Below are 21,636 nucleotides of genomic sequence, written 5' to 3'. Positions count from 1 at the left end.
GCGACCGTTCCTTTTGTCGTTTGGACTGACCATAAGAACCTTGAGTACATCCGTTCTGCCAAACGACTTAATGCGCGTCAGGCTCGTTGGGCGCTGTTTTTCGCTCGTTTCGAGTTCGTTATTTCTTATCGTCCGGGCTCTAAGAACACCAAGCCTGATGCTTTGTCCCGTCTCTTCAGTTCTTCAGTAGCCTCCACCGACCCCGAGGGGATTCTCCCTGAGGGCGTGTTGTCGGGTTGACTGTCTGGGGAATTGAGAGGCAGGTAAAGCAAGCACTCACTCACACTCCGTCAAGCCGGTCGTTTCCGCTAGGGAGCTTTGATCTCCTCAAGAAGCTGTCCTAGGAACCTTCTTTTCGTTCCCGTTCCTACTCGTCTGGCCGTTCTTCAGTGGGCTCACTCTGCCAAGTTAGCCGGCCATCCCGACCATAAGAACCTTGCGTTCGGGGTACGCTTTCGCTTCTATTCGCCAGCGTTTCTGGTGGCCCACTCAGGAGCGTGACACGCGTCGTTTCGTGGCTGCTTGTTCGGACTGCGCGCAGACTAAGTCCGGTAACTCTCCTCCTGCCGGCCGTCTCAGACCGCTTTCCATTCCCTCTCGACCGTGGTCTCACATCGCCTTAGACTTTATTACCGGTCTTCCTTCGTCAGCGGGGAAGACTGTTATTCTAACGGTTGTCGATAGGTTCTCTAAGGCGGCTCATTTTATTCCCCTCGCTAAGCTTCCTTCTGCTAAAGAGACGGCACAAATCATCATTGAGAATGTTTTCAGAATTCATGGCCTTCCGTCAGACGCCGTTTCGGACAGGGGTCCGCAATTCACGTCTCAATTTTGGAGGGAGTTTTGCCGTTTGATTGGGGCTTCCGTCAGTCTCTCTTCCGGTTTTCACCCCCAAACTAACGGTCAAGCAGAACGGGCCAATCAGACGATTGGTCGCATCTTACGCAGTCTTTCCTTTCGAAACCCTGCGTCTTGGGCAGAACAGCTCCCCTGGGCAGAATACGCTCACAACTCGCTTCCTTCGTCTGCGACCGGGCTATCTCCTTTTCAGAGTAGCCTCGGGTACCAGCCTCCTCTGTTCTCGTCCCAGCTCGCCGAGTCCAGCGTCCCCTCCGCTCAGGCTTTTGTCCAACGTTGTGAGCGCACCTGGAAGAGGGTCAGGTCTGCACTTTGCCGTTATAGGGCGCAGACTGTGAGAGCCGCTAATAAGCGTAGGACTAAGAGTCCTAGGTATTGTCGCGGTCAGAGAGTATGGCTCTCCACTCGTAACCTTCCCCTTATGACAGCTTCTCGCAAGTTGACCCCGCGGTTCATTGGTCCGTTCCGTATTTCTCAGGTCGTTAATCCTGTCGCAGTGCGACTTCTTCTTCCGCGACATCTTCGTCGCGTCCACCCGGTCTTCCATGTCTCCTGTGTCAAGCCTTTTCTTCGCGCCCCGTTCGTCTCCCCCGTCCTTGTCGAGGGCGCACCTATCTACAGGGTCCGGAAGATTATGGACATGCGTCCTCGGGGCCGTGGTCATCAGTACCTAGTGGATTGGGAGGGTTACGGTCCTGAGGAAAGGAGTTGGGTTCCATCTCGGGACGTGCTGGACCGTTCGCTGATCGATGATTTCCTCCGTTGCCGCCAGGTTTCCTCCTCGAGTGCGCCAGGAGGCGCTCGGTGAGTGGGGGGGTACTGTCATGTTATGTCTTGTCCCTGTGCTTTCTCTTCTCTTCGTTTCCCCCTGCTGGCCCTTTTGGTTACTATCTCTCTCTATCTCTCTCGTTCCGTTCCTGCTCCCAGCTGTTCCCCATTCTCCTAACGACCTTGTTTACTCTCTCACACCTGTCTCCTCTTTTGCCCTCTGATTAAGTCTCTATTTCTCTCTCTGTTTCTGCTTCTGTCCTTGTCGGATTCTTGTTTGCTTTGCCCTTGTCCCGTCCTGTCGTAATCTGCCTCTTCATCAGATGCTGCGTGTGAGCAGGTGTCTCTGTCCTCTACGGCCCGCGCCTACCCAGAGGGACCTGCAGTCTGTTGCCGCTAGCCCTGCAATTCTCCTCTACTACTAGAAGGAGGACTCTCCTGCAAAGATAGAGGATTTATGTTTTCCCTGTTTGGACATTAAAAGACTCTGTTTCTGTTGAATCGCTGTTGGGTCCTCACTCACCTGCATAACATGAATAGCATTCTCACATAAGTGTTCCTTTTGTCCAGGTGGGAAAGGGCAGTGTGGAGTGCAATACAGATTGCATCATCTGTGGATCTGTTTGGGCGGTATGGAAATTGGAGTAGGTCTAGGGTTTCTGAGATAATGGTGTTGATGTGAGCCATTACCAGCCTTTCAAAGCACTTCATGGCTACGGACGTGAGTGCTACGGGTCTGTAGTCATTTAGGCAGGTTGCCTTTGTGTTCTTGGGCACAGGGACTATGGTGGTCTGCTTGAAACATGTTGGTATTACAGACTCAATCAGGGACATGTTGAAAATGTCAGTGAAGACACCTGCTAATTGGTCAGCACATGCCCGGAGCACATGTCCTGGTAATCCGTCTGGCCCCGCAGCCTTGTGTGTGTTGACCTGTTTTAAGGTCTTACTCACGTCGGCTATGGGGAGCGTGATCACACAGTCGTCCAGAACAGCTGATGCTCTCATGCATGCCTCAGTGTTGCTTGTCTCGAAGCAAGCATAGAAGTAATTTAGCTCGTCTGGTAGGCTCGTGTCACTGGGCAGCTCACGGCTGTGCTTCCCTTTGTAGTCTGTAATAGTTTGCAAGCCCTGCCACATAAGACGAGCGTCAGAGCCGGTGTAGTATGATTCAATCTTAGCCCTGTATTGATGCTTTGCCTGTTTGATGGTTCATCGCAGGGTATAGCAGGATTTCTTTTAAGCTTCCAGGTTAGAGTCCCACACCTTGAAAGCAGCAGCTCTGCCCTTTAGCTCAGTGTGAATGTTGCCTGTAATCCATGGCTTCTGGTTGGGGTATGTACGTACAGTTACTGTAGGGACGACGTCCTCGATGCACTTATTGATAAATCCAGTTACTCCTGCCTTTCTATAGGCAGAAAGTCAAACAGGAATTACCTGTGCTACAGAATATTCAACGGTGGTCTGACCAATCCATGCTTCAAGATTGATTTGATCACATGGACTGAGATATGTTCTGGGTAGCCTCTGAGAATAATATCAACAAATACACAGATACGGTGACGGAGTTTATCAGGAAATATATAGGAGATGTTGTTATCACTGTGACTATTCAAATCTACCCAACCAGAAACCTTGGATAGATGGCAGCATTCGCGCAAACTGAAAGCGCAAACCACTGCATTTAACCATGGTAAGGTGACTGGGAATATGGCTGAATACGGATTCCCTCCGTAAGGCAATCAAACAGTCAAAACGTCAGTAGAGAGACAAAGTGGATTTGCATTTCAACAGCTCAGACACGAGACGCATGTGGCAGGGTCTACAGACAAGACACTGATGTCTTGCTTCCGGACAAGCTAAACACCTTTAATTCGCCTGCTTTGAGGATACACAGTGCCACCAACGTGTTCAGCTACTAAGGACTGTGGGCTCTCCTCCGTGGCCGACCTGAGTAAGACATTTATTAAGCGTGTTCACACTTACAAGGCTGTCGGCCCAGAGGGCATCCCTATTCCTTCAGAGCATAGCAGACCAGCTGGCTGGAGTGTTTACAGTCATATTCAATCTCTCCCTATCCCAGTCTGTTGTCCCCACATGCTTCAAGTGGAGACAACCACTCTTCCTGTACCCAAGAAAGTAAAGGTAACTGAACTAAATTAGTATCGCCCCGTAGCACTCACCTCTGTCATCATGAAGTGCTTTGAGAGACTAGTTAATGATCATATCACCTTTAACTTACCTGACACCCCTAGACCCACTTCAATTTGCTTACCGCCCCAATATATTCACAGACAATGCAATCGCCATGGCACTGCACTATCTGATCTGGACAAGAGGAATGCCTATGTAAGAATGCTGTTCATTGACTATAGCTCAGCATTCAACACCATAGCACCCTACAAACTCATCATTAAGATTGAGGCCCTGGGTCTGAACCCCACCCTCTGCAATTGTGTCCTGGACTTCCCGATGCACCATCTTCTAGGTGTTAAAGGTAGGAAACAACACCTCCACTTCGCTGATCCTCAACACTGGGGCCCCACAAGGGTACGCGCTCAGCCCCCTCCTGTACTCCCTGTTCACCCATGACGGCATGGCTAAGCACACCTCCAACTCAATCATCAAGTTTGCAGACAACACAACAGTAGTAGGCCTGATTACCAACAATGACGAGACAGCCTACAGGGAGGAGGTGAGGGCCCTGGGAGTGTGGTGCCAGGAGAATAACCTCTCACTCAACGTCAACAAAACAAAGTGGCTGATCGTGGACTTCAGGAAACAGTAGAGGGAGCACCACCCTATCCACATCGATGGGACCGCAGTGGAGAAGGATGAAAGCTTGAGCAGGCATGATCCTCTGCGTATAAATCACTGACAAACTGAAATGGTCCACCCACACAGACAGTGTGGTGAAGAAGGCGCAACAGTGCATCTTCAACCTCAGGAGGCTGAAGAAATTTGGCTTGGCACCTAAAACCCTCACAAACTTTTTCAGATGCACAATGGAGAGCATCCTGCCGGGTGGTATCACCGCCTAGTACGGCATCTGCACTGCCCGCAACAGCAGGGCTCTCCAGAGGGTGGTGCAGTCTGCCCAAAGGATCACTGGTGGTGCAAACTACCTTCCTTCCAGGACAACAACCACTGCCTGTTCACCCTGCTATCATCCAGAAGGCGAGGTCAGTACAGGTGTATCAAAGCTGGGACTGAGAGACTGAAAAACAGCTTCTATCTCAAGGCCATCAGACTGTTAAATAGCCATCACTAGCACATTAGAGGCTGCTGCCTATATACATAGACTTGAAATCACCTGCCACTTTAATAATGGAACGCTAGACACTTACATTTTTTTAAACATACATGTCTTTTGCATTATTCATCTCATATGTATATACTGTTTTCTATTCTACTGTATTTTAGTCTAAGCCGCTACGACATTGCTCATCCAAATATTTATACATTCTTAATTCCGTTCCTATACTTTAGATGTGCGTGTATTGTGTGCATTTTTTTAAATTCTCATTTAAAAAAATATATATGTATATCTGTTTTAACCTTTATTTAACTTGGCAAGTCAGTTAATTAAGAACAAATTCTTATTTACAATGACGGCCTACCCCGACCAAACCCGGACGACACTGGGCCAATTGTGGGCCGCCCTGTGGGACTCCGAATCACAGCCAGATGTGATACAGCCGAACCAGGGACTGTAGTGACGCCTCCTGCACTGAGATGCAGTGTCTTAGACAGCTGTGCCACTTGGGAGTATTGTGTGTATTGTTGTGGAATTGTTAGATATTATTGCACTGTTTTGGATGAGTGTAATGGGGGCAACTCGCCCCCACTTACTAGGGGGTAACTGGCTGCTGGGGGCTAGTTGCCTCTTTATGGTTGTGAATGTTTTTCTACCTGTCATTTAGACAATGACTAGCCCAGTTAGCGCTAGTTTATGCTAACTTGCTAGCTAGCAAATTCACTAGCAGTAAATGCTAGCCAGCTAGCATAAGTTGCTAGGAGTGCTAGTTAGCAACCTTAACTACCAGATCGTCTGATGTAAAATACATTAAAAAGATAATGTAACTTAATTGCAGTTGTAAATGTTTCCACTAGTGACTGATAGCTTTAGAGTTAATGTGACTTCATAGCCTTTTAGCTGTTTTATGCAGAATTTTCAGAGACCAGCAAGATTTACTGGCCAATGATGAGGAGTGCTTATGAGCCGGTTCCAATTACCAAGAGCTGTTCTTTTGGATCTGTGCTGTACTGGGCCCAGCTTTACAGAGAAGCACCCGCAGAAACCAAGCAGTGCTTGTCCCACTTCAACTCCTTGGCAACCTCGTTAATAGCGTCAATGCGTTTGCAGGACTGCATCTGTGAGGACGCACGAGGTGCAGTGGAGATCCCGGGGCTGGGCGCACTCAGCTCCTGCTCAGCTGCAGCACCACCCCCCCGGTGGAACACTCAGCTCCTGCTCAGCTGCAGCACCACCCCCCCGGTGGAACACTCTGCTCCTGCTCAGCTGCAGCACCACCCCCGGTGGAACACTCAGCTCCTGCTCAGCTGCAGCACCACCCCCGGTGGAACACTCAGCTCCTGCTCAGCTGCAGCACCACCCCCCCGGTGGAACACTCAGCTCCTGCTCAGCTGCAGCACCACCCCCCCGGTGGAACACTCAGCTCCTGCTCAGCTGCAGCACCACCCCCCCGGTGGAACACTCAGCTCCTGCTCAGCTGCAGCACCACCCCCGGTGCAACACTCAGCTCCTGCTCAGCTGCAGCACCACCCCCGGTGGAACACTCAGCTCCTGCTCAGCTGCAGCACCACCCCCGGTGGAACACTCAGCTCCTGCTCAGCTGCAGAACCACCCCCGGTGGAACACTCAGCTCCTGCACCACCCCCTGGTGGAACACTCAGCTCCTGCTCAGCTGCAGAACCACCCCCCCGGTGGAACACTCAGCTCCTGCTCAGCTGCAGCACCACCCCCCTGGTGGAACACTCAGCTCCTGCTGAAAAAAAAAATCTTGCTTCAACCTCCCCTACAAGAACTTCCATTTCACACTGGGTGAAATTTCTTTTTTTAGCCTTTCTGTAGGGATTTGCCGTCACTGTCTTCGTGCAGTCAGTATGGATGAATATTAATTAGGGGCGTTTCACTGACTATTTAGATGAATTCTGTGGTAGCCATGCAGGTTAAGTGTGCCTTGAATTATAAATAAGTCACTGACAAAGCACACCCACACCTCCTCCTCCATGCTTCACGGTAGATCTACACATGCAGATATCATCCATTTACCTACTCTGCATCTCACAAAAATACGGCTGTTGGAACCAAAATTCTAACAATGGGACTCATCAGACCAAAGGACAGATCTCCACCGATCTAATGTCCATTGCTCGTGTTTCTTGGGCCAAGTAAGTCTCCTCTTTTTTTTAGTAGTGTTTTCTTTGCAGCAATTTGACCATGAAGGTCTGATTCACACAGTCTCTTCTCAACAAATCAAATCAAATCCAATTTTATTTGTCACATACACATGGTTAGCAGATGTTAATGTGAGTGTAGCGAAATGCTTGTGCTTCTAGTTCCGACAATGCAGTAATAACCAACAAGTAATCTAGCTAACAATTCCAAAACTACTACCTTATAGACACAAGTGTAAGGGGATAAAGAATATGTACATAAAGATATATGAATGAGTGACAGTTGATGTTGAGATGTATCTGTTACTAGAACTCAGTGAAGCATTTATTTGGGCTGCCATTTCTGAGGCTGATAACTTTAATTAACTTATCCTCTGCAGCAGAAGTAACTCTAGGTCTTCCTTTCCTGTGGCGGTCCTCCTGAGAGCCAGTTACATCATAGCGCTTGATGGATTTTAAAAATTTTTCCGGGATTGACTGACACAGAACCCAAACCGGCTGTGTGCGTGCGCTACCATGCATAAATGTATTTTGTCCCCCCACACCAAATGCGATCACGACACGCAGGTTAAAATATTTAAAAAAACTCTGAACCAATTATATTAATTTGGGGACAGGTGTCACACCCTGACCTTAGAGATCCTTTAAATTCTCTATTTGGTAGGTCAGGGTGTGACTAGGGTGGGAAATCTATGTTTATATTTCTTTGTTGGCTGAGTATGGTTCCCAATCAGAGGCAGCTGTCTATCGTTGTCTCTGATTGGGGATCATACTTAGGCAGCCCTTTTTCCCACCTTCTGTTGTTGATCTTGTCTTTGGTTGTTGCATGTGTTTGCACTCCTAGCTTTATGTTCATTGAGTTGTTTATTGTTTTTGGTGGAACATTTATAATTAAAAGAAAATGTACGCCTACCATGCTGCACCTTGGTCTTCATTTAATGACGGACGTTATAACAAGTCAAAACGTATTAAAACTTTATGGCAATTTAGCTATCTAGCTTGCACTTGCTAGCTAATTTGTCCTATTTAGCTAGCTTTCTGTTGCTAGCTAATTTGTCCTGGGATATAAACATTGAGTTGTTATTTTACCTGTAATGCACAAGGTCCTCTACTCCACCAATTAATCCACACATAAAATGGTCACCCGAATCGTTTCTAGTCATCTCTCCTCCTACCAGGCTTTTTCTTCTCTTGACTTTATATTGCGATGGGCAACTTTCGTAAATTAGGTGCATTACCGCCACCGAGCTATTTCGCCTTTCAGTCACCCACGTGGGTATAACCAATGAGGAGATGGCACATGGGTACGTGCTTCTATAAACCAATGAGGAGATGGGAGAGGCAGGACTTGCAGCGTGATTCTATTTTAGCCCTTGGTATCGCAGACGCTCGTTGGCTTGCGTGAGCAGTGTAGTCTGCCTGGAACTTTCATGTCTTAAAGTAACGATGGACTGTCGTTTTTCTTTGCTGTTCTTGCCATAATATGGTCTTTTACCAAATAGGGCTATCATCTGTTTACCACCCCTACCTTGTCACAACACAACTGATGGGCTCAAATGCATTAAGAAGGAAATACATTTCACAAATGAACTTTCAACAAGGCACACATGTTAATTGATATGCATTCCAGGTGACTACCTCATGAAGCTGGTTGAGAGAATGCCAAGTGTGTGCAAAGCTGTCATCAAGTCAAAGGGTGGCTACTTTGAAGAATCTGAAATATAAAAGTTATTTTGATTTGTTTAAAACTTTTATTTACTATATGATTCCATGTGTGCTATTTCATAGTTTTGATGTCTTCACTATTATTCTACATTGTAGAATGAGTAGGTGTGTCCAAGATTTTGTCTGGTACTGTACATTTGAACTTACTCTACGGGTTGGCTGCGTGGTTGGTCCTTTTGTGGTTAGGGATTTGAGACAATATATACACAGGAAAGTATAATTAAACCGAATTTTCAACGAGTTGGTTTCAGCCATTGGAGTCAGACACGTGAATGGTAGGCTACGCCATGTCAAGTTTGGGCTGACTTAAATAGTAGCTAAATAAATCAGCTTAAGTGTGAAATGACACTAAGCCAAAGTATATTTTCTTATTTTTTTATTGGATCTTGATGGCATGAATGCAGTTGTGATTACTCTCTGCACCTTTAGGCTATTCAATAAATCCCACACCAATTGCAAATCATCTAGCCTCCCGTGACTATCAACTCCCTTAGTACTGAGACACAGTACCCTTTGACACAAAGCATGCTGCTTCCCATCTATTCACAGAGCTAGATACCTGCTTTTACCATCCTCACCCAGGCCAACAACAATCCTTCATTGTTTAATTAGGCTTCGAATTACTTCATAAACCTCTGACAATTACACCAGCCCATCCTGTAGGCATGTAGGCCCATTGTCTGTCGTTGTGGTCCCTATCATTGATCAGTTACATTTTATAATGTCATTTTTTTGTCTGCAGATGGCGCACTAAGACACACTTGCAAGGCCCTACGGCCATTCTGTAACATCTCAATTATCGCCCACCCTCGCTGTATCCCGACACGCCCATGCAATTATTTTGATAACAGCATGTGTCACTGTGAGCTCATTCCCCAGAGCGGGTGTCCACAGGTGATTTCACATTGGTTCTTTATCCAATAGTCCCCAGCAATAGAAGTGCAGTTCAGGTGTCCAGAGCATTTGATCTAATAATATAGCAGCACGAATCGCTCTTAGAGGCATATGAGATTCCTGTGGGCGTTTTGGGAACAGAAAGAAGGAAACATTAACTTCATTCTGCTGTATTTTTGGAAGCGATTCGCGCGCAAGGGGTGGAGTGTTTCTGGTCCTGCGCTCTTTTCGGGTATTTTGGTGGTGTCGCCTATGAGTTTTTCACTTGAGATATTCTTCAGGAGAGCACCGTTGTTGGATCTGCAGGTGTACGGACACAATTCCACTATTACTGATTGCTGATCAACTGCCTTGATTTAGGTAAGGTTTAGGTAATTGCTATAGGCTACTTATGTGAGTCTCTCATTTACCTGTCAGTTCACGCTAATAATAGGCAACATTAATTTCATTCAATTATTTGGTAATTCATATTATTTACTCAAACAATTTTTAAAAATGTATTTGAATTTCTGCAATTTTTAAAGGCCTATACCTATGAACATTGGATACAAGGGTTCTTGGTGATGTTGTCAAATTGTCTGTACACCCTGGTTGATATAATTATTCGCTTGATTGCTACTTTTAGTTGCCCTAGCCATCTGAACAGGAACATTTTTGTTTTGTGTATCTTGGATTTATACCCAAACTCATAACAGCCTTGCCTCTGTCTTAGACCCTCATCAGTTTGTTTGACAGTTGGTTTGCCAGGAGGAATAGTTGCCACCAACAACATTATATTTCATTATGGCATGGACACACATTAGGTGGGTGAAACTGTGGATGCAGTGATGCAGTATGATCATGATGGATGCAGTGATGCAGTATGATCATGGTGGATGCAGTATGATCATGGTGGATGCAGTATGATCATGATGGATGCAGTGATGCAGTATGATCATGGTGGATGCAGTAATGCAGTATGATCATGGTGGATGCAGTATGCAGTATGATCATGATGGATGCAGTGATGCAGTATGATCATGGTGGATGCAGTAATGCAGTATGATCATGATGGATGCAGTGATGCAGTATGATCATGGTGGATGCAGTGATGCAGTAATGCAGTATGATCATGATGGATGCAGTGATGCAGTATGATCATGATGGATGCAGTGATGCAGTATGATCATGATGGATGCAGTGATGCAGTGATGCAGTATGATCATGATGGATGCAGTGATGCAGTATGATCATGATGGATGCAGTGATGCAGTATGATCATGATGGATGCAGTGATGCAGTATGATCATGATGGATGCAGTGATGCAGTATGATCATGATGGATGCAGTGATGCAGTATGATCATGATGGATGCTTGGTACAGTAGGATCATGATGGATGCTTGGTGCAGTAGGATCATGATGGATGCTTGGTACAGTAGGATCATGATGGATGCTTGGTACAGTATGTGTTCAATGTAGCATAATGTACTTCCATGTTGACTGATGATTACGAAGGGAAATTAACTTAAGATCCCACGCTTCACACAGTGCATCACCGAAAGCCCTGCCTTCCACAGGTGAAACCCGAGGCACGGATACATTCATTAAATTCTTCCACTCTTCACCTCGAGCTGGGCAGAACAATTCACACATTTCTTCAAAAACAAACATTGGAATGCAAGATGTGCCAGGCTTTACTCCAACTTAAATGGATGCTTTGTCCTCCTGGACATTTTGTGGTAAAGTTTGGAAACTATTTTTGTGAAGTTCCCTACAAATGTGTTAGTTATTCGTTTGCCTGTTTAGCCACACTAACTGATTGTAAGTAAGATGACTAGCACGAACAAAGGCTGTTAAGCTGGGGTTCGAGTTCACAACCTTGCCCACAGTCATGCGGTTTCACCATATTTTTGAATAATATTCATTTTTATTTATTCATATTTTTTTTATTTCACCTTTTATTTAACTAGGTAAGCTAGTTGAGAACAAGTTCTCATTTACAACTGCGACCTGGCCAAGATAAAGCAAAACAGTCTGACACAAACAACAACACAGAGTTAAACATGGAATAAACAAGCATACAGTCAATAACACATTAGAAAAAAAGTCTATCTACAGTGTGTGCAAATGGCATGAGGAGGTAAGGCAATAAATAGGCCTTAGTAGCGACGTAATTACAATTTAGCAAGTTAACACTAGAGTGATAGATGAGCAGATGGTGATGTGCAAATAGAAAAACTGGTGTGCAAAGAGCAGAAAAGTAAATAAAAACAATATGGGGATGAGGTAGGTAGATTGGGTGGTCTATTTACAGATGGGCTATGTACAGCTGCAGTAATCGGTTAGCTGCTCAGATAGCTGATGTTTAAAGTTAGTGAGGGAAATATAAGTCTCCAGCTTCAGCGATTTTTGCAATTAGTTCCAGTCATTGGCAGCAGATAACTGGAATGAAGGGTGGCCAAAGGAGGTGTTTGCTTTGGGGATGACCAGCGAGATATACCTGCTGGAGCGTGTGCTACGGGTGGGTGTTGTTATCGTGACCAGTGAGCTGAGATAAGTTGGAGCTTTACCTAGCATAGACTTATAGATGACCTGGAACCAGTGGGTCTGGCGACGAATATGTAGCGGGGGCCAGACGACAAGAGCATACAGGTTGCAGTGGTGGGTGGTTTAAGGGGCTTTGGTGACTGCATCCAGTTTGCCGTGTAGAGTATTGTAAGCTATTTTGTAAATGACATCGTCGAGGATCGGTAGGATAGTCAGTTTTACGAGGGTATGTGGGTGGTGTGAGTGAAGGAGGCTTTGTTGCGAAATAGGTAGCCGATTCTAGATTTAATTTTGGATTGGAGATTTTTAATATGAGTCTGGAAGGAGAGTTTACAGTCCAGTCAGACACCTAGGTATTTGTAGTTGTCCACATATTCTAGGTCAGAACCGTCCAGAGTAGTGATGCTAGTCGGGTAGGCGGGTGCGGGCAGCAAACGGTTGAAAAGCATGCATTTGGTATTACTAGTGTTTTAAGAGCAGTTGGAGGCCAGTTGTATGGCATTGAAGCTTGTTTGGAGGTTAGTTAACACAGTGTCCAAAGAGGGGCCAGATGTATACAGAATGGTGTCGTCTGTGTAGAGGTGGATCAGAGAATAAACCGCAGCAAGAGCGACATCTTTGATATATACAGAGAAAAGAGTCGGCCCGAGAATTGAACCCTGTGGTACCCCATAGACTGCCAGAGGTCCAGAAAACAGGCCCTTCGATTTGACACACTGAACTCTGTCTGAGAAGTAGCTGGTGAACCAGGCGAGGCAGTCATTTGAGAAACCAAGGCTGTTGAGTCTGCCGATAAGAATACGGTGATTGACAGAGTCAAAAGCCTTGGCCAGGTCGATGAAGACGGCTGCACAGTACTGTCTTTTATCGATGGAGGTTATGATATCGTTTAGTACTTTGAGCATGGCTGAGGTGTTCCTGTGACCAGCTCGAAAACCAGATTGCACAGCGGAGAAGGTACGGTGGGATTCGAATTTTTTTTTTTAATTATTTTTTTTTTTACCTTTATTTTACTAGGCAAGTCAGTTAAGAACAAATTCTTATTTTCAATGACGGCCTAGGAACAGTGGATTAACTGCCTGTTCAGGGGCAGAACGACAGATTTGTACCTTGTCAGCTCGGGGATTTGAACTTGCAATCTTTCGGTTACTAGTCCAATACTCTAACCACTAGGCTACCCAGTGATCTGTTTATTAACCTGGCTTTCGAAGACTTTAGAAAGGCAGGGCAGAATGAATATAGGCCTATAACAGTTTGGGTCTAGAGTGTCACCCCCTTTTGAAGAGGGGGATGACCGTGGCAGCTTTCCAATCTTTAGGGATCTCAGACGATACGAAAGAGGTTGAACAGACTGGTAATAGGGGTTGCAACAATGGTGGCGGATAATTTTAGGAAGAGAGGGTCCAGATTGTCTAGCCCAGCTGATTTGTACGGGTTGAGGTTTTGCAGCTCTTTCAGAACATCTGCTATCTGGTTTTGGGTGAAGGAGAAGCTGGGGAGGCTTGGGCAAGTAGCTGCGGGGGTGCAGAGCTGTTGGCCGGGGTTGGGGTAGCCAGGAGGAAAGCATGGCCAGCCGTAGAGAAATGCTTATTGAAATTCTCGATTATTGTGGATTTATCGGTGGTGACAGTGTTACCTAGCCTCAGTGCAGTGGGCAGCTGGGAGGAGGTGCTCTTATTCTCCATTGGACTTTACAGTGTCCCAAAACTTTTTGGATTTAGAGCTACAGGATGCAAATTTCTTTTTGAAAAAGCTAGCTTTTGCTTTCCTGACTGACTGCGTGTATTGGTTCCTGACTTCCCTGAAAAGTTGCATAACGCGGGGACTATTCGATGCTAGTGCAGTCCGCCACAGGATGTTTTTGTGCTGGTCATGGGCACTCAGGTCTGTAGTGAACCAAGGGCTATATCTGTTCTTAGTTATGCATTTTTTGAAAGGGGCATGCTTATTTAAGATGGTGAGGAAACTACTTTTAAAGAACAACCAGGCATCCTCGACTGACGGGATGAGGTCAATATCCTTCCAGGATACCCGGGTCAGGTCGATTAGAAAGGCCTGCTCGCAGAAGTGTTTTAGGGGCCATTTGACACTGATGAGGGGTGGTCGTTTGACCGCGGATCCATAGCGGATGCAGGCAATTAGGCAGTGATCGCTGAGATCCTGATTGAAAACAGCAGAGGTGTATTTGGAGGGCAAGTTGGTCAGGATAATATATATGAGGGTGCCCATGTTTTAGGGTTGTACCTGTACCTTCATGAGTGTTGTCTTGTATGTTTTTGGCTGGGTGCATGCTCAGGCAGCCCTGGATCGAACCATCTTGTGCGACCACTATCGCCTGCTGTGTACAAGCTCTCTCAAGAGGCGTGTGGGACTGAGTTTGACTTTCCTCTCCTGGGTGCCTGTACCTTTGGCGGAGTCTGAGTTGCAGGATACGGGGTTGGATCTGGGCTCGTGGTTTGATCCCATTGAGCTATCCTCCCAGCATGGCGATATAGAGCCATCTGATATCGCGTCTCCTTCGGTGTACTGGGCGTGGCGGCCCGGTCCCTGAACACAGTCACAATGCTGCAGGTTTACCACACTGAGTTGTTAGTTGACCTGGCCACGATTCTGTGGATCCCCACGCAGAGCTCCTAGATGAGATTCGTGCTACGGCTGATTTCGTCTCTTGCATGTCCTGTTGCATCGTCTCAGAGCTCGGGAGAAGCATGGGGGCTGACTTTGGTTCACTCTGTTGTAAGTTCCGGAGAGAGACAGGCTGTTGTACATGGATTAGCCGATTTCTCCTACGGGGTTGTTTGGCTCGGCCCTGGAGTCTGAGCAGTCAGAGGCCCAGGATGGTTGGTACAGACAGTATTTCCTGGTTCTCAAAAGGGGCAGGACTTTGTGTCCCATTTTAGAGCTTGTGCCCTAAACAAGCAGATCAAGGTTTAGAAATTCAGAATGCTAATGTACAGCCGGTTGTTACAATCAGTGCGCCCGGGTGATTGGTTCCCCTCCATCAACCTGATGTATGTGTACTTTCATGTGGCCATATCCCTCTCACAGAAAGTTGTGGAGGTGGTTTTGGCACCTATGAAGTGTCTGGGGCTCAGGATAATGGACTACCTGGCTGAGTCGAGGGAGCAGGTGGTGTTACACACATCCATGCTGATTTCCCATGTTAAGTCTCTGTTTGACTCCATCTCAGTGGAGTGCGTTCTTGCTTCGCCCAATGCAACGAGTATCCCTGGGTGCCCAAACACAGGTGCAGCTCTGCTATCCAGGGTGGGGCCTGCTCTCGGGAGTGGAGGTTGCACCCCTAAGTGGTCTCCTAGATATGGGAAATGTTTGGCAAGGCCAACGTAAATCTTTACACATCGTGAGAAATGCACGATGTCGGCTGTTTTTCTTGATAAGGGGCCTGAGCGTTGGGAATGGATGCTCTCGTGCACCAGTGGCCTCAGACCCTTCTTTACACATTTCCTTCTGTGGAGCTGATTCAGTCCACGCTTGGGAGGGTACTTCGAAAGGGCTTGTCCTTGATCCTTGTGGCTCTCTGTCTCGCATCTTATAGTTGGGGACCCGTGGCAACTCCCGTTGCACGTTCATTTCCCACCCGGAAGGTGTATATGGCAGCTATTTCAGTGGGAATTGATGGTGCCACTTCAGGGGCTCATCCCCTGGAGGTGTCTTTTTTAAATGTTGTGTGCCGTCAGGCCAGTTTCTTATCAACCTTTTGTGCCCATTTGGATCTGTCTTCGGTATTGAATGTGCTGTTTGAGGACCCCTTTGAAGTAATGGAGTCTGTGGATCTGAAGATCCTCTCCTACAAGACCGCTCTGCTTATGACTTATGACATTAGAGATCTCCACGCGTTCTGTTCACTCCTCCTGTATAAAGTTCGCCCTTGGCGACTCTAAGGTGACATTACGCCCTAATACGGTCTTCACCCCTAAGGTCATGACTATGTCCTACAGGTCCCTTTTTGTCTCTTCCTCCTTCTGAGGATCATCGGAGGTTACATTCACTGTGTCCGGTACAAGCGTTACGCATTTACATTGAGCAGACCAGGGGTGTCTGTTTGTGTGATCAACTTTTTGACTGTTTTGCTAATTCTGCTTGTGTTAGAGCGCTTTTTTAAGCAGCGTCTCTCCCACTGGCATATGGCAGGAATGACCTAATGGTGTACACGCCCACTTCAGCAGGGTTCTGGCAGTGTCTTGGGCGTTGTTGAAAGGGTTGCCTGTAGGATATATTTGTGCTGCTGTGATTTGGGCATCACCACACACTTTTGTGATGTTTTATCAGCTTGGATGTCACTGGCCCCAGTGTAGCCCACATTGAGCTAACGCCTGGGGCAGGACAGGGTTGTTAGGCAGCATGTAGATTGCTCAATATCCGGGTACCGCAGGTGTTCCTGTCAGGTTCGAACTCTGGGTGGTGTGTCATTTCATTCTGTGTCAGCTGGGGTGGGCATGGGGCGTGATTTCATATCCCCATTGCTGTGTAGTGCTGAATTTACAGACTGAAAGGGAACGTACAGTTATGATAATAAATACTGCTCGCTGAATGAGCAAAACAAGTTACAACACCTGTTCAGCCCTGTGCCGCCAGCTCGGTGAAGACTGGTACTTTATTGAAGGAATTAATACGTGCCTCGGGTTTATCATCTGTGGAAGGCGGGGCGTCCGGTGAGGCAGGGTATTCATTGTCCTTGTCTGGCGTGATTCGAATGTTCTTCAGTAGAGGGTGATAGTGCGCAAACCCCCCTGCAGCTGTGTTGTACCTTGTTTCCCTCCTTCAGAGAACAGTAGTTATAGTCATAACTGCATTTTTTTTAGGGGTACAGGTTTTTAAAAAACTATAAAAGAGAAGAGCACAAAGATAACTCCAACCCATTGCCACCCTCAGTCCCCATCCACCCGCCCGCATCCTCTCTCCTCACCCGAAGAAAGAATGCCTTCCACCCCTTCACATCCCAACCAGCAACCGAGGTTGCCCATCAGTCCCCACCCCCCTTTAAACCTTAAAATGTATCACAAAATTATAATCTTGAGAAATGACTTTGTCAAACCAACAAAATAACTAGGGCTTTACAATGATGGTGCAAACTGGGATAAATGAGGATGCACAGAGGCACATGTCAAAAAGCAGAATTTTGGCACTTTAGCAAGTCTTTATTCATATTAAAAATCACATGTATTGAATTTTTATTGGATCTATATTAAAGGGCACTTCATGTAATATAACAGGCTTTTAAAGTGCAATATTTGTGCACAATATCTACATAAAATATCAAAGGGACACGAAAGGCACTCATTTCCAAAATTAAATCTAGAATGGGCTTCCTATTTCGCAACAAAGCCTCCTTCACTCATGCTGCTAAACATACCCTCATAAAACTGACTATCCTACCGATCCTTGACTTCAGCGATAGCATTTACAAAATAGCCTCCAACACTCTACTCAGCAAACTGGATGTAGCCTATCACCGTGCCATCCAAAGCCCCATATAGTACCCACCACTGCGACCTATATGCTTTCATTGGCTGGTCCTCACTACATATTCGTCGCCAAATCAACTGGCTCCAGCATCTATAAGTCTATGATAGGTAAAGCCCCGCCTTATCTCAGCTCACTGGTCACCATAGCAACACCCACCCGTAGCACTTACTCCAGCAGGTATATTTCACTGGTCAGGTCACCCCCAAAGCCAACACTTACTTTGGACACCTTTCCTTCCAGTTCTCTGCTGCTAATGACTGGAACAAATAGCATAAATCACTGAAGCTGGAGTCATATCTCCCTCTCTAACTTTAAGCATCAGCTGTCAGAGCAGCTTACTGATCACTGTACCTGTAACACAGCCAATCTATAAATAGCACACCCAACCATCTCATCCCCATATTATTACTTACCCTCTTGCTCTTTTGCACCCCAGTATCTCTATCTATCATTCCAGTGTTAATGCTAAATTGTAATTATTTTGCCTCCATGGCCTATTTATTTCCTACCTCCCTACTCTTCTACATTTGCACACACTATACATATATGTTTCTGTTGTGTTATTGACTGTACGTTTGTTTATGTGTAACTCTGTGTTGTTTTTGTTGCACTGCTTTGCTTAATCTTGGCCAGGTCGCAGTTGTAAATGAGAACTTGTTCTCAACTGGCCTACCTGGTTAAATAAAGGTTAAATTAAACACATTTGTGGAACGACCCTGTGGCTCAAGTTCAAGCCAGCATCTCAGGAATGTTTCACCTCTAATATGCCCAAACCAAGCCATTCAGACAACTTGGATTGAACCTGTAATGTGCAGACTATTATTTGGTATTTTGAATGGGTGGGAAAAAGCTTTCCCAGGACTCACGTGCTTCCCAAGCACCATTCAAATCCCGGCCCCTATACCCCCCCCCCACCCCCACCCCCTGACTGCCGTTTGTGCTGCACTGTACCAGTACCTCTCCATTGTTTTTGTTCTCTGCAACCTTCCATGTGCCTCTTGTTTTCAATTGTGTCTGTTTCCTGATGACTCTGCTGTTCTGGGTGTGCTGGGCCGTGGCACCACAAACAATCCACAGACTGAAACAGACCACTGTAATTTTGGACAAGTAATAGCGTTTTTGAGAATGCAGGACAATGGCCAACGAATTTAGCTGCTCGCGACTTTGTGGAAACATTTGATTTGTTTGGCCATTCCTCTTGTTTTTTCAATATGCTAACCATGCCTCTATATTATTGGTATGGTTTGAATAAGGACGTTTTCTCCTGAGCCCTTACTCAGTTTGTTATATGCTCTTTTGCATAGGGCTTTTTCTCTGAATCACAAGGAGAATCATGAACTGGTATGCTGTTGTTCTGCCGGAAGTTACACTCCGATACAATCTGGTGGAGTTTGTATGATGAAAGCTTCACTGTTGCTTGTTTTCTTGTTTCTGATAGCTTTGTGGTTTTCTCAGTGTCTGTCTTTGACGAGACGGATGCGTGTCACTGGATGACTGCCTCATGTCGAGTCCTTTTCACATCTAGTTTCAGTTCAATATACATTCATAGACTTTCTATGTGGCTCCTTTAATAGCACAGTTCCTGTTCTCTGTAAGATGTCTCCCAGTAAGAAAAATAACATTGAAAATACATCTTTTAGAGGTATTTTCCAGATGTTGACATCATGTCCATTTCAAGCGCTGAATGAAAGGTTGGAAGATGTTTTTGCCGGACGTCGAAGAGATGTCTTGTGTCTGGACTGCACCCCCCCCCCCCAAAGAAAAATTAAGACTCTGTTAGTAAATGCTTAGTGGGCAGTAATGATGTTTCACAGTCATGGCTGCCATCCCATTCATGACACCAATGTAGCGGATGACAAATTCGGGTCGTGTCGTGAAAGGCAAACACCCTACTGGACCAATTATAGATGTCTATATTTGGGCCAAATCAAGGCCGGACCGGACCAAATCTGATCCAATCAAAAGGCATCTTTTTGGGGGCCAAATTAACGCTAGCACGGACTGGACCAAATCTGGACCAATGGACGTCTGTTTGCCAAGTTTGAACAGCACAGTATATGATTGGTTCAGATTTTGTCCGGACCTGATCAAATCTGAACCAATCATAGATGTCTATGTTTGTGGGTTTGTGGATGTTGACATGAAGGCCGGCCCAGCCCAAGTCAAATCTAAACCAATTATAGACGGACCAAAAATCAACGTCCGGGGATAATGCTTGATGGTAAATGCTTAGTAGGCTGCTCTGCTCAGTGTTTGTGTGACCATTGGGACCATTGCCTGAGATGGCTTTAGAGTTTGAATGGGCTGCGGAGATACATCATTGCAAAACAATTTTGAAAACGTGCATGTGATGAACATGATAAAGCAGTGGTAAACGTTCCTGTGTCTCCCTCAGTGGATCTGAAGGCTTAATGGCCCGCGTAGGGGATGTGGTAAGGTGGCCTGATTGCTGTGCGAAGTGGGGAGTCTGTCTGAATCTGCTTAGTGCTAACACCAGTAACATGATCCTCATACGATGCTGTTGAGAGAGAAGTGGAGCCAGTTCTTTCTGAAGCCACACCACTGACATAACCATGGCTAATGTACCTAGTAGTAACAACCGTAACAATAGCTTCTATTGTTTTGACACTATTGCCACAGTTTTGATGACAAGATATAAAGAACATATTTTATCCAATAATTAAGTCCCTTTCATAACCGGTTCAATTAATGATTACATTGAAATCAATGAAATGCCAGAGCTAATTTATTAGAGAGATATATTAGCGTATACATTTAACCTGTCACTTTTTCCTTTTAAGTGTGAGGAACCTGCAGCTCATTCTTCGACGATAATAGTAGTCTCGCAACCTAGGAACGTCTCAGTCACTCATCTTCCTTCAACAACACCCCATTCTTTTAATATCGCATCTGTTATTGTCATCACCTTAGTGATGGCAGTTTTACTTGATCAAATCACTGTGTGGTTAGTGTGAGAATGTTATTCCACATCATTTAACATGGGGAGAGGCTTTCCATGGCATTCCTCTGTCTATTCAGTGGGTGTGTGACCGGGCAGGCAGCAGGACAGGTGTCCTATCAACCACATTCCTCCTCACGAAAAGGAGTGTGCTTGGAAACATTATAGGGCATAGCCATCAGCCAAACAAGAGCACTCACAAAAGCTATGGAAGTTCAGAGCTAAATGGCCAGAAGCAAGAGATTTGTAAAGTGTGAATCATACACAGAGCATTCCGCTGCAACCACAACAGTGGATGGTGTGTGTTTCCTAAAGTTCAGGCCTGGGTATAACCTGGTTCTGCAATAACCAGGTGAAAGGTGAAGAGTGTGAGCTGAGTATGGTACATAAGCAGACATGTTCATATCCAGGCCTGGCATCTTCTCTGTGCCAGCCAGCAAGACTTGTCTTCAAAGCGCATAATCAGAGTAGAGCAACCCTGCCATAATTGTGGTTTAGCGACACGCATGAAACCCAAGACTCACCCAAGGGTGTGTTAGAGTAATCTTACTATGCTTACCTATGCTAAACTGTAGATGATTTCACAGACCTGTTTTAGCAGGTCTCACACACACATTCACAATTACGTAGTTTGAAGTGACGGTTAACAAAGGAGAATGTACAGCGAGATGAGGCTAATTGACTGTAATCTGCTTGTCTGTTGAACACTGCTGGCACCATGCGTGTTTGAGCATTGAGCAACAGTCTGGAACCCAGCACCTGGATACGAGAGCTGTTCTCCACTCTCCTCTGTGTTTCTCCCACCTTTACCCGAAGGGGCTGCTCTCTCAAAGACATGACAAGTGCCTGGGGGCTTTTTCATGTATGACAGTTTGAACTCTCCATAGAGATCATTCTCCACTTGGAAACTGAATGCAGCCTTCAAGTCTGTCTGTGCAATTGATTTCACCAACCTTAATCAAAGTCATTATTGCTTCATTCACCTTTGATACTCTA

The 21,636-nt window shown here is 46.0% G+C and overlaps 1 protein-coding gene across 2 annotated transcripts in view; it reads left to right on the top strand.

The window, feature by feature from the left end:
• Positions 1-9,639: 9,639 nt before the first annotated feature.
• Positions 9,640-21,636, top strand: part of LOC115111598 (PDZ and LIM domain protein 2-like) — a 77,761-nt gene continuing 65,764 nt past the window's right edge. For both annotated transcript variants that reach the window (XM_029637810.2, XM_029637811.2), the window contains exon 1: positions 9,640-10,026. The gene's annotated coding sequence lies outside the window, so the exon portion shown is untranslated. The remainder of the gene's footprint in view (positions 10,027-21,636) is intronic.

Source organism: Oncorhynchus nerka, linkage group LG27, assembly GCF_034236695.1.
Source record: "Oncorhynchus nerka isolate Pitt River linkage group LG27, Oner_Uvic_2.0, whole genome shotgun sequence".
Lineage (NCBI taxonomy): Eukaryota > Metazoa > Chordata > Actinopteri > Salmoniformes > Salmonidae > Oncorhynchus > Oncorhynchus nerka.
Note: the sequence above shows the minus strand (reverse complement) of the source record. Positions and strands in the feature narration are given on the sequence as shown.